Source organism: Phodopus roborovskii, unplaced genomic scaffold, assembly GCF_943737965.1.
Source record: "Phodopus roborovskii unplaced genomic scaffold, PHOROB, whole genome shotgun sequence".
Taxonomy (NCBI): domain Eukaryota; kingdom Metazoa; phylum Chordata; class Mammalia; order Rodentia; family Cricetidae; genus Phodopus; species Phodopus roborovskii.
The window spans coordinates 9,523,687-9,548,308 of record NW_026126469.1 but is presented as its reverse complement, the minus strand read 5'-3'; the positions used below and the strand labels follow the sequence as shown (position 1 = coordinate 9,548,308).

Here is a 24,622-nt window from a genome sequence, read left to right as displayed (position 1 = left end):
TCAGTGAGGGCTACCGCTTCAGAAAACAATCCTGAGGGCCCATGACATATTCTGAAGAAGACAAAGCAGCTGGGAGAGCATAGGCGATGAATGCGGCTCAAAGTGGCAGCACGATTGTGCTATTTTTCTCTCTTTGCTCTTCTCGATCAGCCCTGGTATTAATAATGCTGTCCTGTCCAATTAGGTTACAGCCTGATGAATGTCATAAGGTTGTACATGCTGAAATTTTCAGTTCTTGTGTGAGTGTTCTCCTACATTGAATCTATTATAACCCCTGTCCCGTAATACCAGACAAACTTTAAGACTTACTTCATTCTTTCTTTCTTGTTAAGCTCGGGGGTTTGGAAATGAATGTTCAGAATTAAACCATACAGAACTGAGTCTGAAAAATTATCCTGACCTTGATATATAAGGGGGAGAACAAACAATATTCCTTTTTATTTTTTCTTTTATTTAAAAATTTATTTTTCATTTCACATACCAACCCCAGTTTTTCCTACCTCCCCTTCTCCCACTCACCAACATAACCCCTTCTCACCCTCCCCATCTGCTCCTTAGAAGGGGATAAGCCCTTCCTTGGGGAGTCAAGTCTGACATACCAAGTTGAGGCAGGACCAAGCCTCTCCTTCCTGTATCAAGGTTGGACAAGGTAACCCCCCATAGGGAATGGGCTCCAAAAAGCCAGTTCATGTACCAGGGATAGATCCTATTCCCACTGCCAGGGCCCCCCTACAAAAAAAAATCAAGCCACATAACTGTCACCCACATTCAGAGGATCCAGTTCATTCCCATACAAGTTTCCCAACTCAGTCCATACTCTGTGAGTTCCTACTAGCTTGGGTTAGATATCTCTGTGGTTTTCCCCAGCATGCTCTTGACTCTCCCCCTCCCCCCCCCCCCGCCATTGTTCATATAATCCCTCCTCCCTCTCTTCAACTGAACTCCAGGAGCTCAGTTGGCTGTGGGTCACTGTATCTGCTTCCATCAGTTACTGGATGTTGGTTCTATGATGACAATTAGGGTAGTCACTAATCTGGTTAACGGGGAAGGCCCATTCAGACACCCTCTCCACCATTGCTAGGAGTCTCAGCTGGGGTCATCCTTGTGGATTCCTGAGAATTTCTCTAGGACCAGGTTTTTCCCTAACCCCATAATGGCTACCTCTATCAAGATATCTCTTTTGTTGCTTTACCCCTCTTCCCTCCCCCCAACTCAATCTTCTTGAACCCTCATGTTCCTATCCATCATCTCCTTCCTTCTATCTCCCCTCCCAGTTTACCCAGAACATCTTAACTATTTTCCCTTCCTGGCACCCTGTATGTGTCCCTCTTAGGGTCTCCCCCTTTACCTAGCTTCTCTTGGGTTGTGGATTGTAGCTTGGTTATCCTTTGCTTTACATTTAATATCCCTTTATGAGTGAATACACACCATGTTTGTCTTTCTGAGTCTGGGTTACCTTACTCAGAATGGTTTTTTCCATCCATTTGCCTGCAAATTTGATTGTTTTTTATAGTTGATTATATGTATATTGTGTAAATGTACCACATGTTCTTTATCCATTCTTCAGTTGATGGGCATCTAGGTTGTTTCCAGTCCTGGCTATTACAAATGATGCTGCTATGAATATAGTTGAATAAATGTCCTTGTGGTATGATTGTGCATCCTTTGGGTATTGCTGGGTCTTGAGGTAGATTTATTTCCAATTTTCTGAGAAATCACCAAACTGAATTCCAAAGTGGCTGTACAAGTTTGCACTCCCACTAACAATGAAGAAATGTTCCCCCTCTTCCACATCCTCTCCAGCATAAGCTGTCATCAAGTTTTTTGATCTTAGTCATTCCAGTGTTCTTTTTCTTTTTCTTTCTTTCTTTCTTTCTTTTTTTTTTTTTTTTTTTTTTTTTTTTTTTTTTTTGGAGACAGTGTTTCTCTGTATTGTTCTGGAGCATGTCCTGGAACTCACAGAGATCTGCCTGTCTCTGCCTCCCAAGTTCTAGGATTAAAGGCATGTGCAACCAATGCCCAGCTCTCTCAAAGTTATTTTGATTTGCATTTCCCTGATGGTTAAAGATGTTAAGCAATTCCTTAAATGTCTTTCAGCCATTTGTGCTTCTTCTTTTGAAAATTCTCTGTTTAGATCGTACCCATTTTTTAATTGGATTATTTTGTGTTTTGGTATCTAGTTTCTTGAGTTCTTTATATATTTTGAAGATCAGCCCTCTGCCAATTGTGAGGTTGGTAATAGATCATTTCCAACTCCGTAGGCTCTCATTTTGTCTTATTGACCATATCCTTTGCCTTACAGAAGCTTCTCAGTTTCAGGAGGTCCCATTTATTGATTGTTACTGTCAAAGTCTGTACTATTAGTGTTATATCTAAGGAGAAATTTCCCATGCTAGTACATTCAAAGCTACTTTCTACTTTCTCTTCTGTGAGGTTCAGTGCACCTGGATTTATGTTCAGGTCTTTGATCCATTTAGACTTGAGTTTTGTGCACAGGAATAGATGTGAACTTACTTGCATTCTGCTGTATGTCAACATCAAGTTATGCAGTACCATTTGTTGAAGATGCTTCCTTTTTTCTATTGTACAATTTGGGTTGCTTTGTCAAAAATCAGGTGTTCGTAGGTTAGTTAGATTAGTGTCAGGGTCTTCAATTTGATTCCATTGATCTACATGTTTGTTTTTACTCCAATACTAATCTGTTTTTAATTACTGTAACTATAGTAGAGCTTGAAGTCAGGGATGGTGATGCCTCTGGAAGTTTGTTTATTATACAAGATTGTTTTGGCTATCCTGGGTTGTTTTGTTTCTTTTGTTTTTGTTTTTCCATATGAAGTTGAGTATTATTCTTTCAACATTTGTAAATAATTGTGTTGGGATTTTGATGGGGATTGCATTAAATCTGTAGATTGCTTGATTGCCATTTAGACTATACTGATCCTACCTATCCAGGAGCATGGGATATCTTTCCATTTTCTGATATCATCTTTCATTTCTTTCTTTAAAGACTTAAAGTTCTTGTCATACAGGTCTTTCACTTGTTTCATTAGAGTTACCCCAAGATATTTTATGCTGTTTGTGGCTATTGCGAAGGGAGATGTTTCTCTGATTTCTTTCTCAGGCCATTAATCATTTGTATATAAGAGGGCTACCAATGTTTTTGAGTTAATCTTGTATCCTGCCATATTACTGAAGGTGATTATCAGCTGTAAGAGTTCCCTGGTAGAATTTTGGGGTCACTTATGTAAACTATCATATCATCAGCAAACAGCAATAGATTGACTTCTTCCTTTTCAATTTGTATCCTCTTGGTCTTCTTTTGTTGTCTTATTGTTCTAGCTAGAACTTCTAGTACAATATTGAATAGATATAGAGAGAGTGGACAGCCTTGTCTTGTTTTTTATTTTAATGGGATTGCTTTGGATTTCTCACCATTTAGTTTGATGTTGGCTATTAGCTTGCTGTATATGAAGGGGTGTTGCATTTTGTCAAAGGCTTTTTTTTAGCATCTAATGTGATGATCATGTGGTTTTTTTCTTATAGTTTATTTACCTGGTGGATTACATTTACAGAATTTCTTATGTTGAATCATTCCTGCATTTCTGCAATGAAGCCTACAAAATCATTGTAGATGATGTTTTTGATTTCTTCTTGGATTTGCTTTGCCAGTATTTTACTGAGTGTTTTTACATCAATGTTCATGAGGGAGATTGGTCTGTAATTCTCTTTCTTGGTTGCATCTTTGTGTGGTTTGGGTATCAGGGTAACTTTAGCCTGAATTTGGCAATGTTTCATCTATTTCTATTGTGTGAATCAGCTTGAGGAGTATTGGTTTTCGCACTTCTTTGAATTTCTGGCAGAATTCTGTACTGAAACTATCTAGTCCTAGACTGTTTTGGTTGACAGAATTTTGATGACTGCTTCTATTTCTTTGGGAGTTATAGGTCTATTTAAATAGTGTATCTGGTCTTGATTTAATTTTGGTATATGGTACCTATCCAAAAAACTTGTTCATTTCTTATAAATCTTCCAATTATGTGGAGTATAGATTTTTGAAGTATGACCTAATGATACTCTGAATTTCCTCAGTGACTATCATGTCTCCCTTTTTATTTCTGATTTTGTATTTTCAATATAATCTGTCTGCCTTTTGGATAAGGGTTTGTATATATTGTTGATTCTTCTCAGGAAACCAACTCTTGGTCTCATTGATTCCTTGTATTGTTCTCTTTGTTTCTGTTTTCTTGATTTCAACACTCAATTTGACTATTTGCTATAGTCTACTCCTCCTGAGTGAGTTTTCTTCTTTTTGTTTTTAGAGCTTTCAGGTGTTCTGTTAAGAGGCTAGACTGAGATTTCTCCATGTTCTTTATGAAAGCACTCCATGCTATGAACTTTCCTCGGCATTGCTTGCATCATGTCCCATAAGTTTGGGTATGTTGTGCTTTCATTTTTGTTGAATTCTAGGAAGTCTTTAATTTCCTTCTTTATTTCTTCCTTGACCCATTGATGATTCATTTGAACATTGTTCAATTTTCATGAGTTTGTAGGCTTTCTGCAATTAGTGTTGTTGTTGAACTCTAACTTTAAGCCATAGTTATCCGGTAAGATATAGGGAGTTATTCCAGGTTTTCAAAATCTGTTGATGTTTGTTTTGTCACCTAGTATGTGGTCAATTTTAGAGAAGCTTCCATGAGGTTCTGAGAAGAAAATATATTCTTTTATGTTTGGGTAGAATGTTCTATAGATGTATGTTAAGTCCATTTGAGTCATGACATCTGTTCGTTTCTTTATTTCTCTGTTAAGTTTCTGTCTGAAAGACCTGTCCAGTGGTGAGAGTTAGGTGTTGAAGTCTCCCACTATTAGTGTGTGGGGTTTGATGTTTTAAACCTTTGTAATATTTCTTTTACAAATATGGGTATCTTTATATTTGGGATATAGATGTTTAGAATTGATACTTCATCTTGATGAATTTTCCCTATGGTGAATATGAAATGTCCTTTGTCTCTTTTGATTAATTTTAGTTTTAAGTCTATTTTGTTAGATATTGAGATAGCTATACCTGCTTGTTTCTTAGGTCCATTTGATTAGAAAATATTTTTCTAACCCTTTACTCTGAGGTGATTCCTGACTTTGAGGTTGAGGTGCATTTCTTGTATGCAGCAGAAAGATGAGTTCTACTTTAGCATCCATTCTGATAGCCTCTGTCTTTTTATAGGCAAATTGAGAACATTGATATTAAGAGACATTAATGACCAGTTATTATTAATTCCTGTTATATTTGGTTTTATTGATGGTGATGGTAGTGTTTTGTGTGCCCATGTGCCCCTTCTTTGGGGTTTGCTGATGTAAGGTTATCTGCTGCCTGTGTTTTTGTGCATGCAGCTAACTTCCTTAGGTTGGAGTTTTCCTTCTAGTACTTTCTGTAGGGATGGATTGTGGATAGATCTTGTTTAAATCTGGTTTTGTCATGGAATATTTTGTTTTCTCTGTCTATGGTGATTGAAAGCTTTGCTGGGTGTAGTAGTCTGGACTGGCATCCATGGCCCCAAATAACACATAGAGATGCTGTATTAGATATAATGCTAGTGGCAAGTTACTAATATTTCTTATTGGCTAGTTCTGTCTGAAATATTAACCCATTTCTATTAGTCTAAGTGCTTCCACGTGGTTTTATCTTATCAGACCTCTTCTCTCTCAAGTCTCTACATCTTGAATCTCCTCTACTACATCTCCCAGAATCCTCCTTGTCTCCTAGTCCCACCTATCTTGCTTTCCTATTGGCCAACAGGGATTTATCCATTAACCAATAAGAGAAACATATTTACAGAATGACATCTCCCATCATCTTTGTGTCTGCAGAATCACTGTTCAGGACCTTCTAGCTTTCGAAGTTTCTACTGAAAAGTTAGGTGTAACTAGGTTACCTCACTCAGGATGGTTTCTTCTAGTTCCATCCATTTACCTGTGAATTTCAAGATTCCATTGTTTGTTTTGGTTTTTTTCTTGTTTTGTTTTATTTGTTTGTTTGTTTGTTTGTTTTTCCACTGAGTAGTACTCCATTGTGTAAATATACTACATTTTCTTTATCTATTCTTCAGTTGTGAGGCATCTAGGTGGTTTCCAGGTTCTAGCTATTACCGATAATGGTATGTACTTACTCATATATGGATTTTTGACATAGAGCAAAGGATCACCAACTTATAATTCACACCATCAGAGAAGCTAGGACACAAGGAAAACCCTAAGAGAGACATACATGGTTCCCCACAAAAGGAGAAAGAGACAATATCTCCTGAGCATATTGGGAGGCTGGGGTGCTGGGCAGTGAGTAGAAAGGGAGTTAGGAGAAAGAGAAGGGGAGAAGAGGAGGGAGAAGGAGAAAATGAGGGACCAGGAAGATTGATTCCGGGGATGAATAGACAAGAGCAAGAAAAGAGATACCATAATACAGGGAGCCATTATAGGGTTGAAAAGAAAACTGGCACTAGAGAAATGTCCAGAGACCTACAAGGATGACCCTGATGGGAGATGTCATTCTGTATATGTTTCTCATACTGGTTAATAATAAAGCACTGTTGGCCAATAGGAAAGGAAGATAGGAGGGACTAGGAGACAAGGAGGAAATAGGAAGTAGTAAGGAGGAGTCAGGATGGAGAGTCTGGAGAGAGCTGGAGGCCAGCCGCCTCCCTGGTAAGAGAAGGCCATGTGAATATACATAGATCAGCAGAAATGGGTTAATAATTAAAGGCAGAGCTAGCCGATAAGAAATGAGTAACCAGGCCAACAGCATTGTATCAAATAAAGAGTCTCTGTGTATTATTTGGGGCTGGCGTGGCGGCAGGAAAAGACCGGGCGGCGGGCTGGAAAAACAGTACTCGTTACATGACCCCAACTAACAATCTGAGCAATAGTGGAAAGGCTACCTGAAATACCCTTCACTGATAATGAGATTGATGACTATCTTAAATGCCATTCTAGAGCCTTCATCCAGTAGCTGATGCAAACAGAAACAGACACCCACAGCTAAATACTGAGCTGAATTTCTGGAATCCAGTTGCAGAGAGGGAGAAGTGATGAGCAAAGGGGTCAATACCAGGCTGCAGAGACCCACAGAGACAGCTGACCTGAACAAGGGGGAGCTCATGGATCCCATACTAATAGCTGGGAAACCCACATAAGACCAACCCAGACCCTCTGAACATGGATCTCAGTTAAAAGGCCTGGGCAGTCTATGAGAACCAGGATGAATCTCTGGTACACGAAAGGACTTTGACTTTGGGAGCACATTTCCCACGGAGGGATATTCCTTTAGCCTAGAGACAGGAGGGAGGACCTAGGCCCTACCCCAAATGACATTGACAGATTTTGATGATCCCTCCTGGAAGGCCTCATATTCCCTGGGAAGTGGATGAGGAATGGGAAGGGGGTAGTCGTGGCAGGAGAGCATGAAGGATGGGAGGGAGAGGGAACTGGAATCAATGTGTAAAATAAGAAAAATAATAATAATTTTAAAAAAAGTCAGGTGAAATTCTCATAGGTCTGTCTTTATATGTTATTTGTCCTTTTATCCTTTGGAGCTCCTAGTATTCTTTATTTATTTTATATGTTTAGTGTTTTGATTATTATATGTCAAGGGAAATTTTTTTTGTTATTGTTGTTCTAGTCTATTTGGTATTCTGTAAACTTCTTGTAGCTTCATAGACATGTTCTTCTTTAGATTTGAAAAGTTTCTTCCATGATTTTGTTGATATATTTTCTTTGCCTTTGAGCTGGAATTCTTCTCCTTCTTCTATCCCTATTATTCTTAGGTTTGGTCTTTTCATGGTGTCCCAGATTTTCTGAATGTTTTGTGTTAAGACTTAGTTGGATTTAACATTTTCTTTGACCGATGAATCTATTTCCCTTATTATATCTTCAATGCCTGAGAGTCTCTCTTCTATCATTTACAGTCTATTGGTTATGCTTGCATCTGTAGTTTCTGTTTGTTTACCCACATTTCCCCTTTACAGAATTCCCTCAGTTTGTGTTGTCTTTGTTGCCTCTATTTGAATTTCAAGTTTTCAACTGTTTTCTTTACTTGTTTGTTTTGGTTTGGTTTTTTTGTTTTTTTGTTTGTTTGTTTGTTTGTTTTTTTGCTTTGGGGGTTTTGTTTTTGGGTTTTTGTTTGTTTGTTTGTTTATCTTTTCCTCCATTTCTTTAAGGGAATTTTTCATTTCCTCTGTAAGGGCCTCTGTCAACTTCATAAAGTTATTTTAAAGGTTATTCTCTTCTGCTTCATCTGCTTTGGGGTGTCCAAGTCTTGCTATTGTAGAACACTAGTTTCTGGCTCTACCATATTGTTTTTTAGGGTGTTGAATGTGTTCTTATCCTGCCACTTACCCATCTTTTCCTCTGACTGGTGCAGGTGAAGCCTGTGCCTCTGTGGGTCTCTCTTCCTCTAGTCAGTGCACTGAAGCCTGTGACTCCAGGGTTGGCTCTCCCTCTAGATGCAGGTGGGGCCTTTGACTCTGGTGCTTACTTTTCCTCCAGGTTTAGATGGGATATATGGCTCCCTGGTGGGGGGATGGGGAGGATGATGCTGCCTGGTCACTGGGGCTGCAGTAGTTGGGTTGGATCACTGGATGTGGCTCCAAGGGTCTAGAGAGAAGGGCTGTTCAGTCAGGAGCTCAGACACTCATCTCTTCCTCCCGAACAATATTCTAAAAGGGAAAAAGATGAATAAAGAAGGTTGGATCAGGCATGGGCAAATCCAAATTGGAGTCTAATTTCTACAATTATCTGGATGAGTTCCCTGGTCTCTTGGCCTCTATTTCCCTTCCTGAATATTACACATCACTGGGGTAGCCAGCCTCCAAATCCACTGAAGTTCTGACATCTTGTGAATGGATCAAGGCTCTAGAGCTTTGAGTCTATGTGAACCAGTGAAGAAGGGTCCCCCTGAGTCTCCTGTTACTGCTGTCATGAAGTTGCCCCAGCTATGTAGTAGAATAATGACCTTAAGTATAGACTCCAAAACATGGGATGTCAGTCCATGATTGAGCTCACTTTCTCTTGGAGAAAGATGGAGAAGCAGATGAGGTTGAAAGAGGGAGACAGTATGTGTAGAGGACAGTATGCATCAGTTCCAAAAAGAGAGAATGATGGAGTAAATGAGTCTGAGTCTACTTACCTAGAAGAAAGAAAATTCCAGGGTAATGGTGGCTATTTGAAAATACCACAGATTTCCATTGCTAGAATCTGGGTGGTTCATTCATCTTTCCCTTCCTCCAAACTGAAGATTAATCATGAAAATAATATTTCTTCTTCTGATGCAAGTCAAAAACTTTTAGAATAGTAGAATGAGCAGGTGTTCATTTGAAAAGGATTAGAATGGCTCAGTGAACCCTCATACCAATGAGCACACGATGATCAATATCCTTTGTAGCCATCTTAAATACTTCCACTCCCTGTGTGGTTTGGTTCCCTTAAGTGCAAATGCTAAACAGATTTGAAGTGTAGCAAAGGCTAGGGTAAAAACCTGCAAGCTCAGAGAGGCTGAGTAGCAGCTGGCTAACCTTCTCTCCTTGCTGGCTGTGGAAGACCCTCGTTTCTTCTTTGGCAAATCAGAAAAACCTGCACCACTCCAAACTGCATCCTACTACTGTATGTCTCTCTGTCTCTCCTGGATGTCCAATGAGGCTCTATGATTACTTTCTGTCAACTAGTTGCTAAAGCCACCTCCTGATCCAAGATTAATTTTATTTAATTAACACAAATGCAAACTCAGGGTTCACAGTATGATTGAATATCATCCAACAGCTCATCCTAACTTTCACCTATCTGCTTAATATCAGTTGCTGAATACTGTTAGGAAATTAAACACACACACACAGAGAGAGAGAGAGAGAGAAGAGACAGAGACACACAGAGAGAGATTAAAGCTGTGCATTTGTCTTTAATCACAATGTAAACCTCTCTCCCTCTACACACACACACACACACACACACACACACACACACACACACTGATGTCCAAGCAGCTGTGCATTTATGTCTTTAATTACAACATAACGCCACTTACACATATACACACATGCACAGTGTCCACAGTGCATGCTTGCGCCTTCAGTCCCAATAGAGTCCTGCATATTGGTCACACTTTCCATAACTGCAGTGTCTATTTCAAATTCTGTTCATTCTCAGGCAGATTCACAGCTTGCTGTTTCACTGACTCCCTCTTTGGAGAAGCCCTTATCTCTTTAGAGCAGCATTTCCTCACTCATTCCACCATTGTGAGAAAGCCTTCCAGGTCTGCATCTGACTCTTCATCCTCTGCCCCTATTTCCACAGTAGAGGCAGCCTTCCATCTACCTTGAGCAATGACTTTGGTCCTTCTCCCAAATCCTTGCATTTTAATTTCCCCATTTTCCATGTAAGTAATCTTTCCTGACCCCTACCTCTCTACTATGTGCATTTGACATTTAAACATTCTGGAGTATTCCCTGGCTCAAAAAGTTTCCAAGATTTCACACTCCCTTCCAACCACCACTAACATCTTTTTTGGTGTCACAGGCAAAATTTTTTTTTGTTTTATTTTTTCTTATTTTACATATTGATCCCAGTTCCATCTCCTTCCCATCATTCCATTCCCCCCAACCCCCTCCCATCCCATTCCCCACCCCTCCCACAGGGAGGGTGAGGCCTTCCAGGAGGAATCATTAAACTCTGCCAAGTCATTTGGAGTAGGGCCTAGGCCCTCCCTCCTGTCTCTAGGCTAAGGGAATATCCCTCCGTGGGAAATGTGCTCCCAGAGTCCTTTCCTGTACAAGGAATGCATGCTTGTTACACTGTCAGAGGTCCCTTAGACTGCCCAGGCCTTCTAACTGAGACCCATGTTCAGGGGGTCCAGGTCGGTCCTATGCTGGTTTCCCAGCTATCAGTCTGGGGGTCTGCAACTGAACTGCAGGAGTTTGGCTCAGTGTTTAGCTGTGGGTGTCTGCTTCTGTCTCCATCAGCTACTAGATGAGGGCTCTAGGACTGCATATAAGTTAGTCATCTATCTCATTATCAGGGAAGGGCATTTAAGATAGCCTCTCTATTATTGCTCAGATTATTAGTTGGGGTCATCCTTGTAGGTTTCTGGACATTTCTCTGATGTCAGTTCTTTCTTCAAACCTATAATGGCTCCCTGTATTATGGTATCTCTTTTTTTTTTTTTTTTTGTTCTTGTCTATTCATCCCCAGACTCAATCTTCCTTGTCATTCATGTTCTTCTCTCCTCCCCTTCTCTTTCTTCTAACTCCTTTTCCTCTCACTGCCCCCCCCCCTCCGCCAGGTTCCCAATATACTAAGGAGATCTTGTCCCTTTTATCTTCTGTGGGGGACATTGTATGACTCTCTGAGGGTCCTCCTTTTATCCTAGCTTCTCTGGTGGTGTAAATTGTAGACTGGTGATCCTTTGCTCTATGTCTAAAATCCATATATGAGTGAGTACATACCATGTTCCTCTTTTTGTGACTGGGTTACCTTACTCAGGATGGTTTCTTCAAGTTCCATCCATTTGCCTGCAAATTTCAAGATTCCATTTTTTTCCCACTGAGTAATATTGCATTGTGTATATGTACCACATTTTTTCTTATCCATTCTTCAATTGTGGGGTATCTAGGTTGTTTCCAGGTTTTCCCTATTACAAATAGTGCTGCTATGAACATAGTTGAACAGATGTCTTTGTTGCATGGATGTGGATCATTTGGGTATATGCCTAAGAGTGGAATTGTCAGGTCCTGTAGTAGACTGATTCCCACTTTTCCTGAGGAACCACCATATTGATCTCCAAAATGACTGTACAAGTTTGCAATCCCACCAGCAATGGAGGAGTGTTCCTCTTTCTCTACATCCTCTCCAGCATAAACTGTCATTGGTTGTAGTGGGATATTCACTTTGTCTCCTTCTGTGGCACTGACCATGCCCATTGTGGGGGGGTGGAGCCAGGGGCAGAAGTGACATGTGGAACTAGGTCTGAGGAGGAGCCGGGGAACTCTCTCTGGCTGGCGGGACATGGAGAGGAGAGCATCCGGTGGAACCTGCTGGTGTTCATCTGTGTAGGTTGTAAGTTATTTCTCCCTGAATAATCATCTGTTTGGCCTATTTGTTTATCCTGATCCTTATTAAACCACAATAGAGCACTTTATTAAGTGTCTTTCAGCCATTTTGGTAGTGACCCGAAAAACTCTCCCATGGAACTCCTACAGCTGATAAACACCTTCAGCAAAGTGGCAGGATACAAGATTAACTCAAAAAAAAAAATCAGTAGCCCTGCTATATATGGAAAATAAAGGGGCTGAGCAAGAAATGAGATACATTACCCTTTACAATAACCACAAGCAACATAAAATATCTTGGGGTAATGCTAACCAAACAAGTAAAAAACCTATATAGCAAAACCTTTTTGTCTTGAAAGAATGAAATTAGAGAATATGTTCTTTTGTTACAGTTACACCAGAAAATGGAAAGATCTCCCATGCTCTTGGATAGATAGGATCAACATAGTAAAAATGGCAATCTTGCCAAAAAACAATCTACAGATTCAATGCAATCCCCATCAAAATCCTAGCATAATTCTTCACTGACCTTGAAGGATAGTACTCAACTTTATATGGAAAAACAAAAGACCCAGGATAGCCAAAACAACCCTGTACAATAAAGAAACTTCAGGAGGCAACACCATTCCTGACTTCAAGCTCTACTACAGAGCTATAGTCCTGAAAACAGCTTGGTACTGGAACAAAATAGACAGGTAGTCCGATGGAATCAAATTGAAAATCCTGATATTAACCCGCACACCTACAAACACCAGATTTTTGACAAAACAGCTAAAATTATACAATGGAAGGAAGAAAGCATCTTCAAGAAATGGTGCTGCCATGACTGGATGATAGTGTGTAGAAGACTGCAGATAGATAAACCCATGTCTATGGCCATGCACAAAACTCAACTCCAAATGGATCAAAGACTTCAATGTAAACCCAGCCACACTGAACCTCTTAGAAGAAAGAGTGGGAGGTACCCTTGAACGAACTAGTACAGGAGACTGCTTCCAGAACATAACCTCAGTAGCACAGACACTGAGATCAACAATTAATAAATGGGACTTCCTGAAACTGAGAAGTTTCTGAAGGCAAAGGACACAGTCAACAAGACAGCAGCCCACAGACTGGGAAAGTATCTTCACTAACCCCACATCTGACAGAGGGCTGATCTCCAAAATATACAAAGAACTCAAAAAACTAGCCATCCAAACTCCAAATAATCCAATTTAAAAATGGGGTAAAGAACTGAACAGAGAATTCTCAATAGAGGAATCCACAAGCACGTGTCTTATATGAAATGTTCACATCTATGGCCTTTATATCATGCCTAGCAAATTCACATAGGAATGGGCAAAAGCTCTGCCATTTTCCATCCATTTCACTCAATCAATAAAGTTTTATATGATACTTGACACATATGTATGTAAATAACTTCATAAATTATAAATCAAACATTTACTGACACCAAAAAGCTTTTATTTTTAAAGAATTCCATGGTATATGGGTAATTTTTCACTTATTAAATATTTGAACACTGTGCTGTTTGGATTTTGTCAATTCAACACAAACCTGGACATATCTGAGAAAAGGGGATCTCCATTGAGAAAATGCCTCCATAAGCATTCCCTATAGGCAAGTTGGTGTTGGTGGGACATCTTGATTAATGATTGACGTGGGTGGGTCCAGAACACTGGAGGTGGTGTCACAGCTGGACAGATGGTGCTATGTGGTATAAGAAAGCAGGCTGAGCAAGCCATGGGGAGCAAGCCAGCAAGCAGCATCCTCCATGGCCTCTGCATCAGCTCCTGCCTCCAGGTTTCTGCCCTGGGTGAGTTCCTGTCCTGACTTCCCTCCGTGAGTTTCTTTTGGACACATCCATCACAGCAGCAGAGACACTAAGACGCGCACTAATGAGAGATATGTGCTTCTTTCTGCATACAGGCCTAAAGCATGGCTCAATACATGATATTTCAGGGTATCAAACATCATCATTTTGGTTGGCAGATATTTAGATTTTATGATGACAAATGCTGAGAATGCCTCCTCCCATAAATAAACAACACAAAAATGGCAGAAGGATGTTTAGAGCTATTTTGGAAATTGTTGGTAATTCTGTCTGAAGTTCCATCCAAAACATATTTACTAAGCTTTTAAAATAAAACTTGAGTTGTAGATTGGTGTCACTTGAAACTCAGCAATTTTTTTTCTTGAATGCTCAGTGGCAGGTGACTGGTTATTTTATTTATTTATTTTATTTCAGTTGTGTATAGTTTGCAAGGCCAACATGAAGGGAAACCCTTCTGAAGCTGAGATTCTGAGAAGGTGGCAAAGCATAGGCCATATCTATGAGGTGTGTGCACATATATGGAGGCCAAAGGTCAAATTAGGGTGTCCATTCCTTAGGAGCAATTCACTTAATTTTGTTTTTATTTTTGTTTGGTTTTGCTTGGGCTTATTTTTTTGGCTTTATTTATTTTTTAGTTAGTTAGATAGTTTGTTAGTTTTTGTTTTTGAGACAGGGTTTCTTACTTGACTTAAAATGTGCTAATTAAGCTACACTGTCTAGACACTAAACCTCAGAGATCCACATATCTCCGTCTTCCCAGTGTTAGATTTTTAAGTACATGCCACTATAACCGGGACGCAACATGAGTTCTGAGGATCAAATACAAGTTTTCATGGTTACATGACCAGTGTTGGACTGAATGATGAACTAACTCTCAGGTAACTTTTATTTTTATTTTCTAGTTTTACATGCACATATAACTATAATTTCAAATTTTTATTTTTAAAATATTCTATATGCGATTACCATATTTATATCATTTCCACCCCTCTCGTCCTTATTCATCTCCTCCCATGACTCCCCATTCATCAAGTTCATGGCCCCTTCTTTATTACACACACACACACACACACACAGTGTTGGTTGCATGTACATGTGATTAGGGTTGACTACTTGGGATTGGATAACCTATCAGAGGGCTGGTCCCTGGAGAAGACTGATCCTCCCTCTCTCCACCCCCACTGATTGTGTGTAGTTCTTCATTTGGTGATAGTGCCTTGGGAAATTTCCCTTATTCATGTTGTTAAGTGATATTGACATTATGCAGGTCTTGCTTAAGCCATCACATTAAGAGATCTTGGGGATATTTTCTCAGGCCATGTCTAAAGGACACTATCTCAGAGCAAGCATCTTTGTCTTTTGGTTCTTGGATTCTGTTCCATCTTGCTTGTGTTCCCTGACATTTAGCTGAAAGGGTTGTGTTGTAAATGTATCAGTTGGGACCGGGCATGCCACTCACTTATTCTTTGCCTTGACCAGGTGTGGATCTCCACACTAGTCCACCTGTTGCAGAAATAAGCTTCTTTTATGAGGGTAAGAGCTGCACCTGTCTGTGGGTGTTCAGGTCCAGCCAATGAGTTTACACATGCCTGAAAGGAGGAGTGAGGATTGAGAAAAGAAAGAGACAAGAGATGGACTACAGAGTCAGGAGGGCACTCAGTGAACACTGCAGATGCCCCACCTTTATTACTCATCACTCTTGTATACCCCAAGATGGTGGTATACAAGAAAGACTTCCTTACCATGATACAAGAAACAGACAAATGCAATTATCTCCCCAATACCCGAAGCATACAGTCACCACACCCTGAGTCAAACAACCTGTAATTTGATCTTGGGGGTCAAGACATCCAGTATCCATACTTTAGACCAAACATACTGCCCTTTAGCCTTGAGGAGCAAGAATAGGTTTGAACTCTCTGACCTTAAGTCAAGATGGAATGGAGTCAATAACAATGGATTCTAATGTAATGTGGGAGTGTTTAGAATATGGTTTAAAATTATATTGGTTTAGGAAAATGTCAGTAGGAGGCTCTCTAGGATCTATGTCCTCTCCAGCAATAGGGAATTGACTAGGCGTATAGTACCAGACATGAATTCCTAACTATGACAGGGACTTAAGTCCAATTAGAGGGATCTTGTTACGCCTCAAGATAAAAGAGCCACTATTGCATCACTGGGGATATCTAGGCAGGCTGGTCAATGTTGTGGTTAAACTTTGCAGTTGGGTAGGACTGTTGTTTGTTCTTATTCTTTGACAGCTTGCATAGCAACTTCAGCTACTATGAGAACTAGTCATCAGGGAGGAGGCTTCCAGGTCAGTTACAGTTTAATCACTTCAAACCCTGTCTTCATAGAGTATGGTGTCTTTTAAGATGGAGTATTTCCTTCAAATTCTGGGAAGCAACCAAGGGCAAGGGAAATAAATATAGTGTGTGGTGAATGCGCCACCCAACAGATAGGGAATATAATACTTTTTTAGTGAGGAATAGAATGTTCTCTATTTGTCACATATAGGCCACAAAATTCTTTTAAAAATATTAAGTTCCTACCTCTTATCAGCCCACAGAGGGATAAAGTAGAAGCCAGTGGCTGTTCTAATCCCAGATAGCACACAAATACCAAGAGATCAAGCAATTCACTTTAGAATAAATGGTGTCTATGGAGGAGATCACATAGGAAAATCTCCTAGAACCAAATAAACACAAGAGAACCTCTGGGTCCTGCCATGACAGTCCAAAGAGGGAGATTTATAGCTATATGTGCTTTTATTAAAAATTATCAAAGTGATCTCAGATTACCTAGTGATGATTTCAGTAGCTTAGAAAAACCAATAAGAAGCCAAATATAAATTCAGTGAACAGAAATAAGTCATAAAGATTATGGCTAAATTAGCAAAGGAGAATTAGAGAACAACACATTAAGTTAATTAAACAAAGAGTTGGATCTTTGAAAATATCAACACCACCATAGCCAAAATAACAAAAGAAAGAGAAGTCTCAGATTAATAAAATTCAAGATGAAAAGGGAAGTATTTCATTAAAATCCAATCAAATATCAAAGACTATTAGAGTATACTTTCAAAACTATATTTTAACAAGTTGGAATCCTAAAAGAATTAGATAAATTTCTAGATGCATATGACCTGTCAAAATTAAAGCCAAATGATACTGACAATTTACACAGACTCATAACAAGCAACGAGACTGAAACAGTGGTGAAAAGTTCCCCACAGAAAGCCCAGAGCAGGATGGAGTCTGAAACCTGCCAACCTGTTAAGGAACACCTACTACCAAGACTTCCCCAACTGTCCCAGAAAAGTAAGAAGCAAAGGAAAAAGTACTTAATTCATTGTAGGAAGCCAGCATTTTCCATCAAGACACAGCAGGAAAGGAAACTGAAAACCAAATTCCCTGATGAACATGGATATAAAAATTCTCAAAAAAAAAAAAAAAAAGAATTAAAAAGCACATTCAGAAGATGCAGCTTCAACACCAAGTGGGTTTCATTTCAGGGGTGCAAGTTTGATTCATCACATCCAAACCACTGGATTCCATCCACCATCTTAATAGACTTGAGAACAGAAATACATGACCATCTCAATAGATGCAGAAAAGTCATTACCTAAGTTCAGAATCTGATCATGATGAAGGTCCTAAGAAACTAGGAGTGAATGGAACATACCTGAACATGATAAAGGCTGTATCATGATAAAGGCTGTATATGACAAAACCTACAGTTAATATTATACTAAGCAGGGGGAAAACTGAAGCATTTTCTCCAAAGTCTGAAATGAAACAAGGGCAAACTGTCTCTTCACAATTACTCAATATAGTACTCACATTTTTAGCTAGAGCAATAGGACAAGAGACTTTCATAAAATAGAAAGTAGAAATGAAAAACATAAATTGTCTCTGTAGACAGCATGATTCTACACTATACTTAAACAACCTCGTGAACTCTACAATAAATGTTTTACATCTGAGAAGCACTTTCAGTGAAGTTTTAGGATAAAAGGTCAACATGAAACATCAATAACTTTCATATACAATAATAAATTTGCCCAGAAATAATGTGAAAATATCCTGTTAACAATAATAAAAAATTTCTAGAAATAAACACTGTCAAGGAGATGACAGGCATTGCAATGAAACTTTGAGACACTGAAAAATGAAACTGTAGGGAAAAACAACAACAACAGAAAGACCTTCCATACTCCTGGACTGCAGAATTAATATTGTGAAGATAGCTGTACTACCAAAAGTAATGTGCACATTAACTTCAATATCTATAAACACTCCAGTGGTATTCTTCATAGACTAGAAAAATATTACATAAAACTCATGTGGAAATATGAAAGGCTGTAGATCCTCAAAGCAACCCAAAGAAGAAACCACTGCAAGAGGTACCATGCCACCTGACCTCAAACTATACTGCAGAGCCATAGTGACAAGGACAGCCTGCTATTGGTGCAGAAACAGACACATAAACCAATGGAACAAAAAAGAAGACCCCAAAATAAGCCTATATGTCTATAGCTGCCTAACTTTTGACAATAAAGTCACAAGCAAACACAGGGAAATGGTAGCAGAAAAACTCTAAAACCACTCAAAAGAATGAAACAACATCCATCTCTCTCACCCTTCATAAACATCATTTCAAACCTTACTCCAAAGCCATGGTTGTCAATCTTGCTACAGTAATGAATTTTAATGTAAATCTGTGTTTTCCAATAGTCTTAGGAGACCCCAGTGAAAGGGTTGTTTCACACACACACACACACACACACACACACACACAGGCACGCACGCATGCACACACGCGCGCACAAGAAAGTCTCGACACACAAATTGAGAGCCATTGGTCTAAAGCCTGAAACTCTCACACTCTTAGAGAAAAAACAAGAGAAACACATCAGGATACAGATATAGGTGAGAAGTTTCTGAATTGAAACCCAATAGCACAAGCAAAGAGACACATAGTTTGACATAAAATTAAAAACATCTACAGCAAAAGAAACTATCAGTAGCCAGTTGAAAGCCTACAGGAACAGTAGGAAAACCTTTGACAGCTCTATGTTAGATGGTGGATTAATGTCACAAATAAAGAACTGCAAAATGTAATAATAGAAAATAACAAATGAACTGAAAATCTATTCCTTTTCAACATAATTTTTTTAATTAAGTCCTTGGGAATTTTACATCATGCACCCAAATCCCACTCATTTCCCATTCCTTCCATATCCCCCTCTACCCTTGTAACCACCCCTCTAAAACAAAATATGTATTTTAAAAAAAAGTATCTCCCCAACTCCTCTAGGAAATGGCCTTCTCTCATACCAGTCACAGCTGTCGTGTCCCCAGTTCTGTCTTGCTGGTACCACTCTGCTCCTCTGTCTTCCTCTCCTCTCCATCACATATTAATTTGTCACTGTGGCATTGAAGCTGTGGTGTGTCACACAGTACACCTTTTTGCCCAAACGGCTTTACTTGCAAATGCTCGTTGCAATGAATCATTGGTCTGGTCAAGGCTTCTGTCTTCTGCCACACCATCAATACTGGACCCTCACTGAAACTCCTCTCAGACATCCTGCTGTTGTCCTGAATCATGGAGATCCTGCAACTATGCTTTCTCAGTGTAGGGCCCTGCATGGACTCCCAGGGCACCCTGAGCAAGCCTGAAGCTGTTGGCTAGAACATCGTGCCCCAGAGTTGTTATTGGTACTCTTCTTGTTTTGCTAACACACATCTGCTCGGGAGGAGCTAACCCTGAAAACAGTACTCTTGACCCTGTTGTTTTCCAATGTGCTGTGAGTCAGTATACAAGCCCACTCCTTCCTCTCAATAAACAGCATTAAGCATTCTGGCGTCCCTGTGTTGAATGAATAACCCACTGTTTTGTCTCTCATTTCAATCTCTAGGCCTTTGCCCCATTAGTGGAACAGATTGTAGCATAGGTGCTACACCTCAGAACTGCCCCCTTCACATGTTCCAGCAGTTAACAGATGGGGCAGATGTTGGGGTAGGCCAACTCATGGCCCTGGCTCTGGGCCTGGGTAGAAGTAGAGTTGGTCAGTGCAGGCCTCCCCTCACCTCCACCCCTGGCCCTGGAGATGAGCAGAGCCAGCTCTCCTGTGCTAACAAACATAGAGGGGTGGGTCCAGCTCTTCTGCCCCCATGTCACTGCTGGTGGCACTAACCAGTGAGGGGCATTATGCTTGGACATCAACATGACTTCAGGTGGCAGCCCAGGCCATTGACACCACATTCTGTGGTCACATCAACCTCAGACATCAGCACAGCTATGTTAGGACCATGGATCCAGAAATGGCTCCCAGCAGTGGTTCAGGGTTAGGAATCATCATGGCCTCAGGTGGCTGTGCAGGCTCCTCATATCTGCCCATTCCTCACCACCATGGCATCTGCAGTGCTACTCTCTCCACAGAGTAGAAACCACTCCATTTCTCTTTTGCTGCCATCACTTGCTCGATCTTTCCCATCTTTCCATCACTTACTTCTTCATTGTGGCAGTGCTTGCAGTTCTTGGATCCTGGGGTCAGGCCAGGCACCTGAGTGTCTTCTGGAAAAGACTGTTCTTAAAAGAAGAAAAACAGATAACTAGTAAGTAGTGTAAAAAGTGTTCAACATCCCTAGCCATTGGGCAAATGCAAATTAAATTGATTTTTCAGTTGTGGCTGACCCTAGTGAGAATGTCTATTGTCAAGAAAGCAAATGACAACAACTTCTGTAGGAACCCTTACTGCTGGCCGAATATAAACTGTTGCAGTCATTATGGATAAAAGAAAAAAATTAGTTTCAAAGGACCACTCTTGGGCATAGACCCATAGGACTCACTGTCCTACCAAAGAGATATTTGTGAATCCATGTTTATTGCTACTCATCTCATAACAAGAAATGTGGTCAGCTGACAAGTCCATCAATGGATGAATGGATAATAAAAATGTGGTATGCATTCACCATAGAATATTGTTCGGCCACAAGGAAAAACGAAATAACGAAATTTATGTGAAAATGTTTGGAACTGGAAAATTAGATATTAAGTTAATTAACTAGTATGTTGGCAATTTTTGTTTTGTTTTGTCAATTTGACATGAGCGATAATCATTTGGGAAGAGGGCATCTCAACTGAAAATCTACCCCACCAGACTGACTTGTGGGACATTTTCTTCATCAGTGACTTATGTAAGAAGACCTGGCCCATTGTGTATAGTACTGCCCCTGGGCAGGTGGCCTTGTAGGAAAGCAGGCTGAGCAAGCCACAGGAGCAGCCAGTAGGCAGCACCCCTCCATGGCCTCGGCATCAGTTTCTCCAGGTCCCTTCCTTGAATGCTCACCCTGAATGCCCTGAACAATGAACTACGGACTCTAAGGTGAAATTGAACCCTTTTCTTCCCCAGTTGCTTTTGGTCATGCTCTTTTATTGCGATGGTAGAACTATTTGACAAATGTCAAATGTTCTCTCTCTCTCATATGTGAACCCTGGCTTCTAATTTTTATTATGTTTATTTATTTATGTTGGTCTGAGTGTGTATAAAGGTGGTGAAATTAGAAAATTGACCATGAGAAGGGGGAACGACTTCCAAAAGAGAAGTGGAGAAGCTTGTGGGACATACTTGATGTGGAAGTAGAAAGAGAAATACTGTGTGTGTGTGTGTGAGAGAGAGAGAGAGAGAGAGAAAGAACGTGTGTGCACACGCACGTGTGCGAGTACATAAAGTAGGAGAGAGTAAAGAGATGCCAGAGGATCAACCAACACAATGTATCAAAATGCCATAAGGAAACATATTAATTTGTATGCTAATTAAAAATAACATTAAATTTTAAAATGAAATATTGCTGAAACTATGTCTCCAGGCATTCAGATAATCAATTATAACTCTTACAATTAAATCGCAGGAAGGTTATTTTCCTCTATAAAAATCACATGTCACTGCAACATTCTAAGGAGCTGTTTTTCTACCTTACTCTTTCAAATCTTAACTTTTTAAGTAAACTTTTAATTTTTCAACAAAAATTTCTGTCTTGAAGTGACATATTTAAAGAGCAAAGTTTAAATTTTTTAATCATTTATTTACTGTATGTGTATGTTACACTAGGACAGCTTACACGAATGGGCTCTCTCCAAGCACCAGATTCAAGTGATCACAGCAAGGGCCTCTACCTGCTGAGCCATGTCCCCATCCATGCAGGGTTTTTTCCTAATAACTGACACAGTTTCTGATGACATAAGTTACCATGAAATGTTTTTTTAAGTCAGCATTCTTCTCAGACTATATATATGTATTGTGTGTGTGTGTGTGTGTGTGTGTGTGTGTGTGTGTGTGTGTGTGTGTGTATACATGGCTTTTAAAACACTTAATGATTTCTGTGGTATTATAAAATACATCATCTGACTCTGGTAATGAATTGTTTTAGCTCTAGTGCTGCCCGTGGACACAGTGTTGGAAAAAAAAACATACAAACAAACAAACAAACCAGTGTGCCAGGACTGCATGGATCACACAGTTAGTGGCAAGTTTGTTACGAAAACACAGGACCTAAGCTCAGATCCCAGCATCCACATAACAAATGAGCCTAGAACTGCAAGCCTTACCCCAGAGCTGAGGGGTAGAGAGAGAAGGATCCTTGGGTCTCACTCTCCAGACACTTTATTCCAGGTCAAGGCTCAGCTTCAGAGAGGATCAAGTCTCAGGGAACAAGGTGAAGCCAGAGAGCAAAGACACTCTGATGTCAACCTCTGGCTCCCATATGTGCCTGCTCTCACATGTGAGCACACACACACACATACATGTGGATCTTCCAACACACAGAGAGAGAGAGAGAGAGAGAGAGAGAGAGAGGGAGGGGGAGAGAGAGATGGAGAGAAAGAGAGCAAGAAAGAGAGAGAGAGAAAATGTGCAATGTTTCCAGCATCTTTAAATCAGTAGTTGGTATAGAAACCATAACAGTCTTCCCACTGCAAGACTTTGCAGGTGAAACATTCATCAGCCCTAAGATAAGTATCTCCCATTGTGTGTCCCTCCAAAGAGCTGACAAATAGTAACTCCTCATGGACACCTTCTTCATACAATTCTCCTACATAAAGTAACAACTCCCTCATCTTAATAATACCAGGTTTTCATTTAACTGAATCGTAAACTTTGTGCTGCCCTAAAGCCAGGTAAGAAGCTGTTGGGATTCTCCCTTACTCATTTCAGAAATCCTTGTGGAAACATTATTTGATAACGGAATTTTATAATTTTGTCCTTATACTTTTACTCACAAACTACTTCTGCCATTTTTAATGGCAGTGGCCATCTTTTACTACTACAAAAATTTTTTGTGATCACCACATTCAGTTGTGTGACCCTATGACAATTCAAAAAGCATGCTTCCTTCTTCTTCAGGAAAACATCAAATGACAGATGACACAGGTCCAGTGAGAGGGAACAGAGGACAGGGGTTGGGGGAGACTTAGAAGGCTGTGGCAGTTTCAGCTGTGGAGCTGAGGGTCATAGTTAAGGCCCTGGCCAAGTCACAGGATATGTGGGGATAAGGCTGAAGAGGAATGGACACCTGTCACCAGGCTCAGTTGCCTGGACAAAGACATGAAGATCAAGTCCCTGGAGAAGAATCTACCTGTTCTTCTTGTCCAGTAAGAAATCCAGGCTTATCAACTTTTTCCTGGGAGCATCTCTAAAGGATCAGGCCAGTTCTAAAGAGCTGCAGAAGCAGACTTGTGCTGGCCAGTAGATCAGGTTCAACACTTTTTGTTACTCTTGGGGACAACAGTGGTCACACTGGTCTTGGTGTTAAATGTTCCAAGAATGTAGATACTGTCATCCAAAGGGCCATCATCTTAGCCAAGCTCTCCATCCTCCCTGTTCGAAGAGGCTACTATGGGAGGAAGATATGCAAACCCCACACTCCATGCAAGGTGACAGATCACTGTGTCTCTATGTTGGTGTGTCTCTTTCCTGCTCCCAGAGGTGCTGGCATTGTCTCTACTCCTGTGCCCATGAAGCTTCTGACGGTGGCAAGTATTGATGACTGTTACACATCAGGCAGGGGCTGCATGCCACCCAGCACAATTTTGCTAAAGCTCTATCTTTGATGTTGTCTCCAAGATCTATAGCTACATGATCCCTGACCTCTGGAAATAGATTGTTAACCAAGTCTCCTTGTCATGAATTCACTGACCATCTTGTGAAAAGTCACAGCAGAGTCTGCGTTTAGAGGACTCGGCTCTAGTTGTGGTTACTACCTAAGGAAACACGGTGGAGGGGGGGGGTGGAGAGAGAGAGAGAAGTAAATCTGTTAAAAAGAAAACAGCTTGCTTGTCTTGATAGCTCAAGCTTTTAATCCCATTATTTAGATGCTGAGGTAGGTAGATCTCTGTGAGTTCAAGTTCAGCCTAGTCTGCATAGAGAATTCCAGATGAGTCAGGGCTAACAAATAAAACAAAAACAACAATAAAAAAGAGTATGCTGTAGCAAATGAATAGAAGACACTGGCCATCCTTGTCTCATGCCCCCTTCCTACCCTTTCCAGGCCTTAGGAATGCAGACAAGTGGAGGAAACATTGTAAATTCAAATCTTGTTTGTCTTCCACTGTTTGGACAAAAATACCTAAAAGATCTGTAAGTAATTCTTAAGTGTTTTAGGCTTTCCTGGTGTTTGATATAGGAAAGGCATGGATATCTAGA

General features: G+C 40.2%; 1 protein-coding gene and 1 pseudogene across 1 annotated transcript in view; one reads left to right on the top strand and one right to left on the bottom strand.

The window, feature by feature from the left end:
- Positions 1–24,622, bottom strand: part of St6gal1 (ST6 beta-galactoside alpha-2,6-sialyltransferase 1) — a 766,154-nt gene that overhangs the window by 390,513 nt on the left and 351,019 nt on the right. The window lies entirely within an intron of this gene.
- Positions 14,758–24,079, top strand: LOC127227224 (40S ribosomal protein S2-like; annotated as a pseudogene).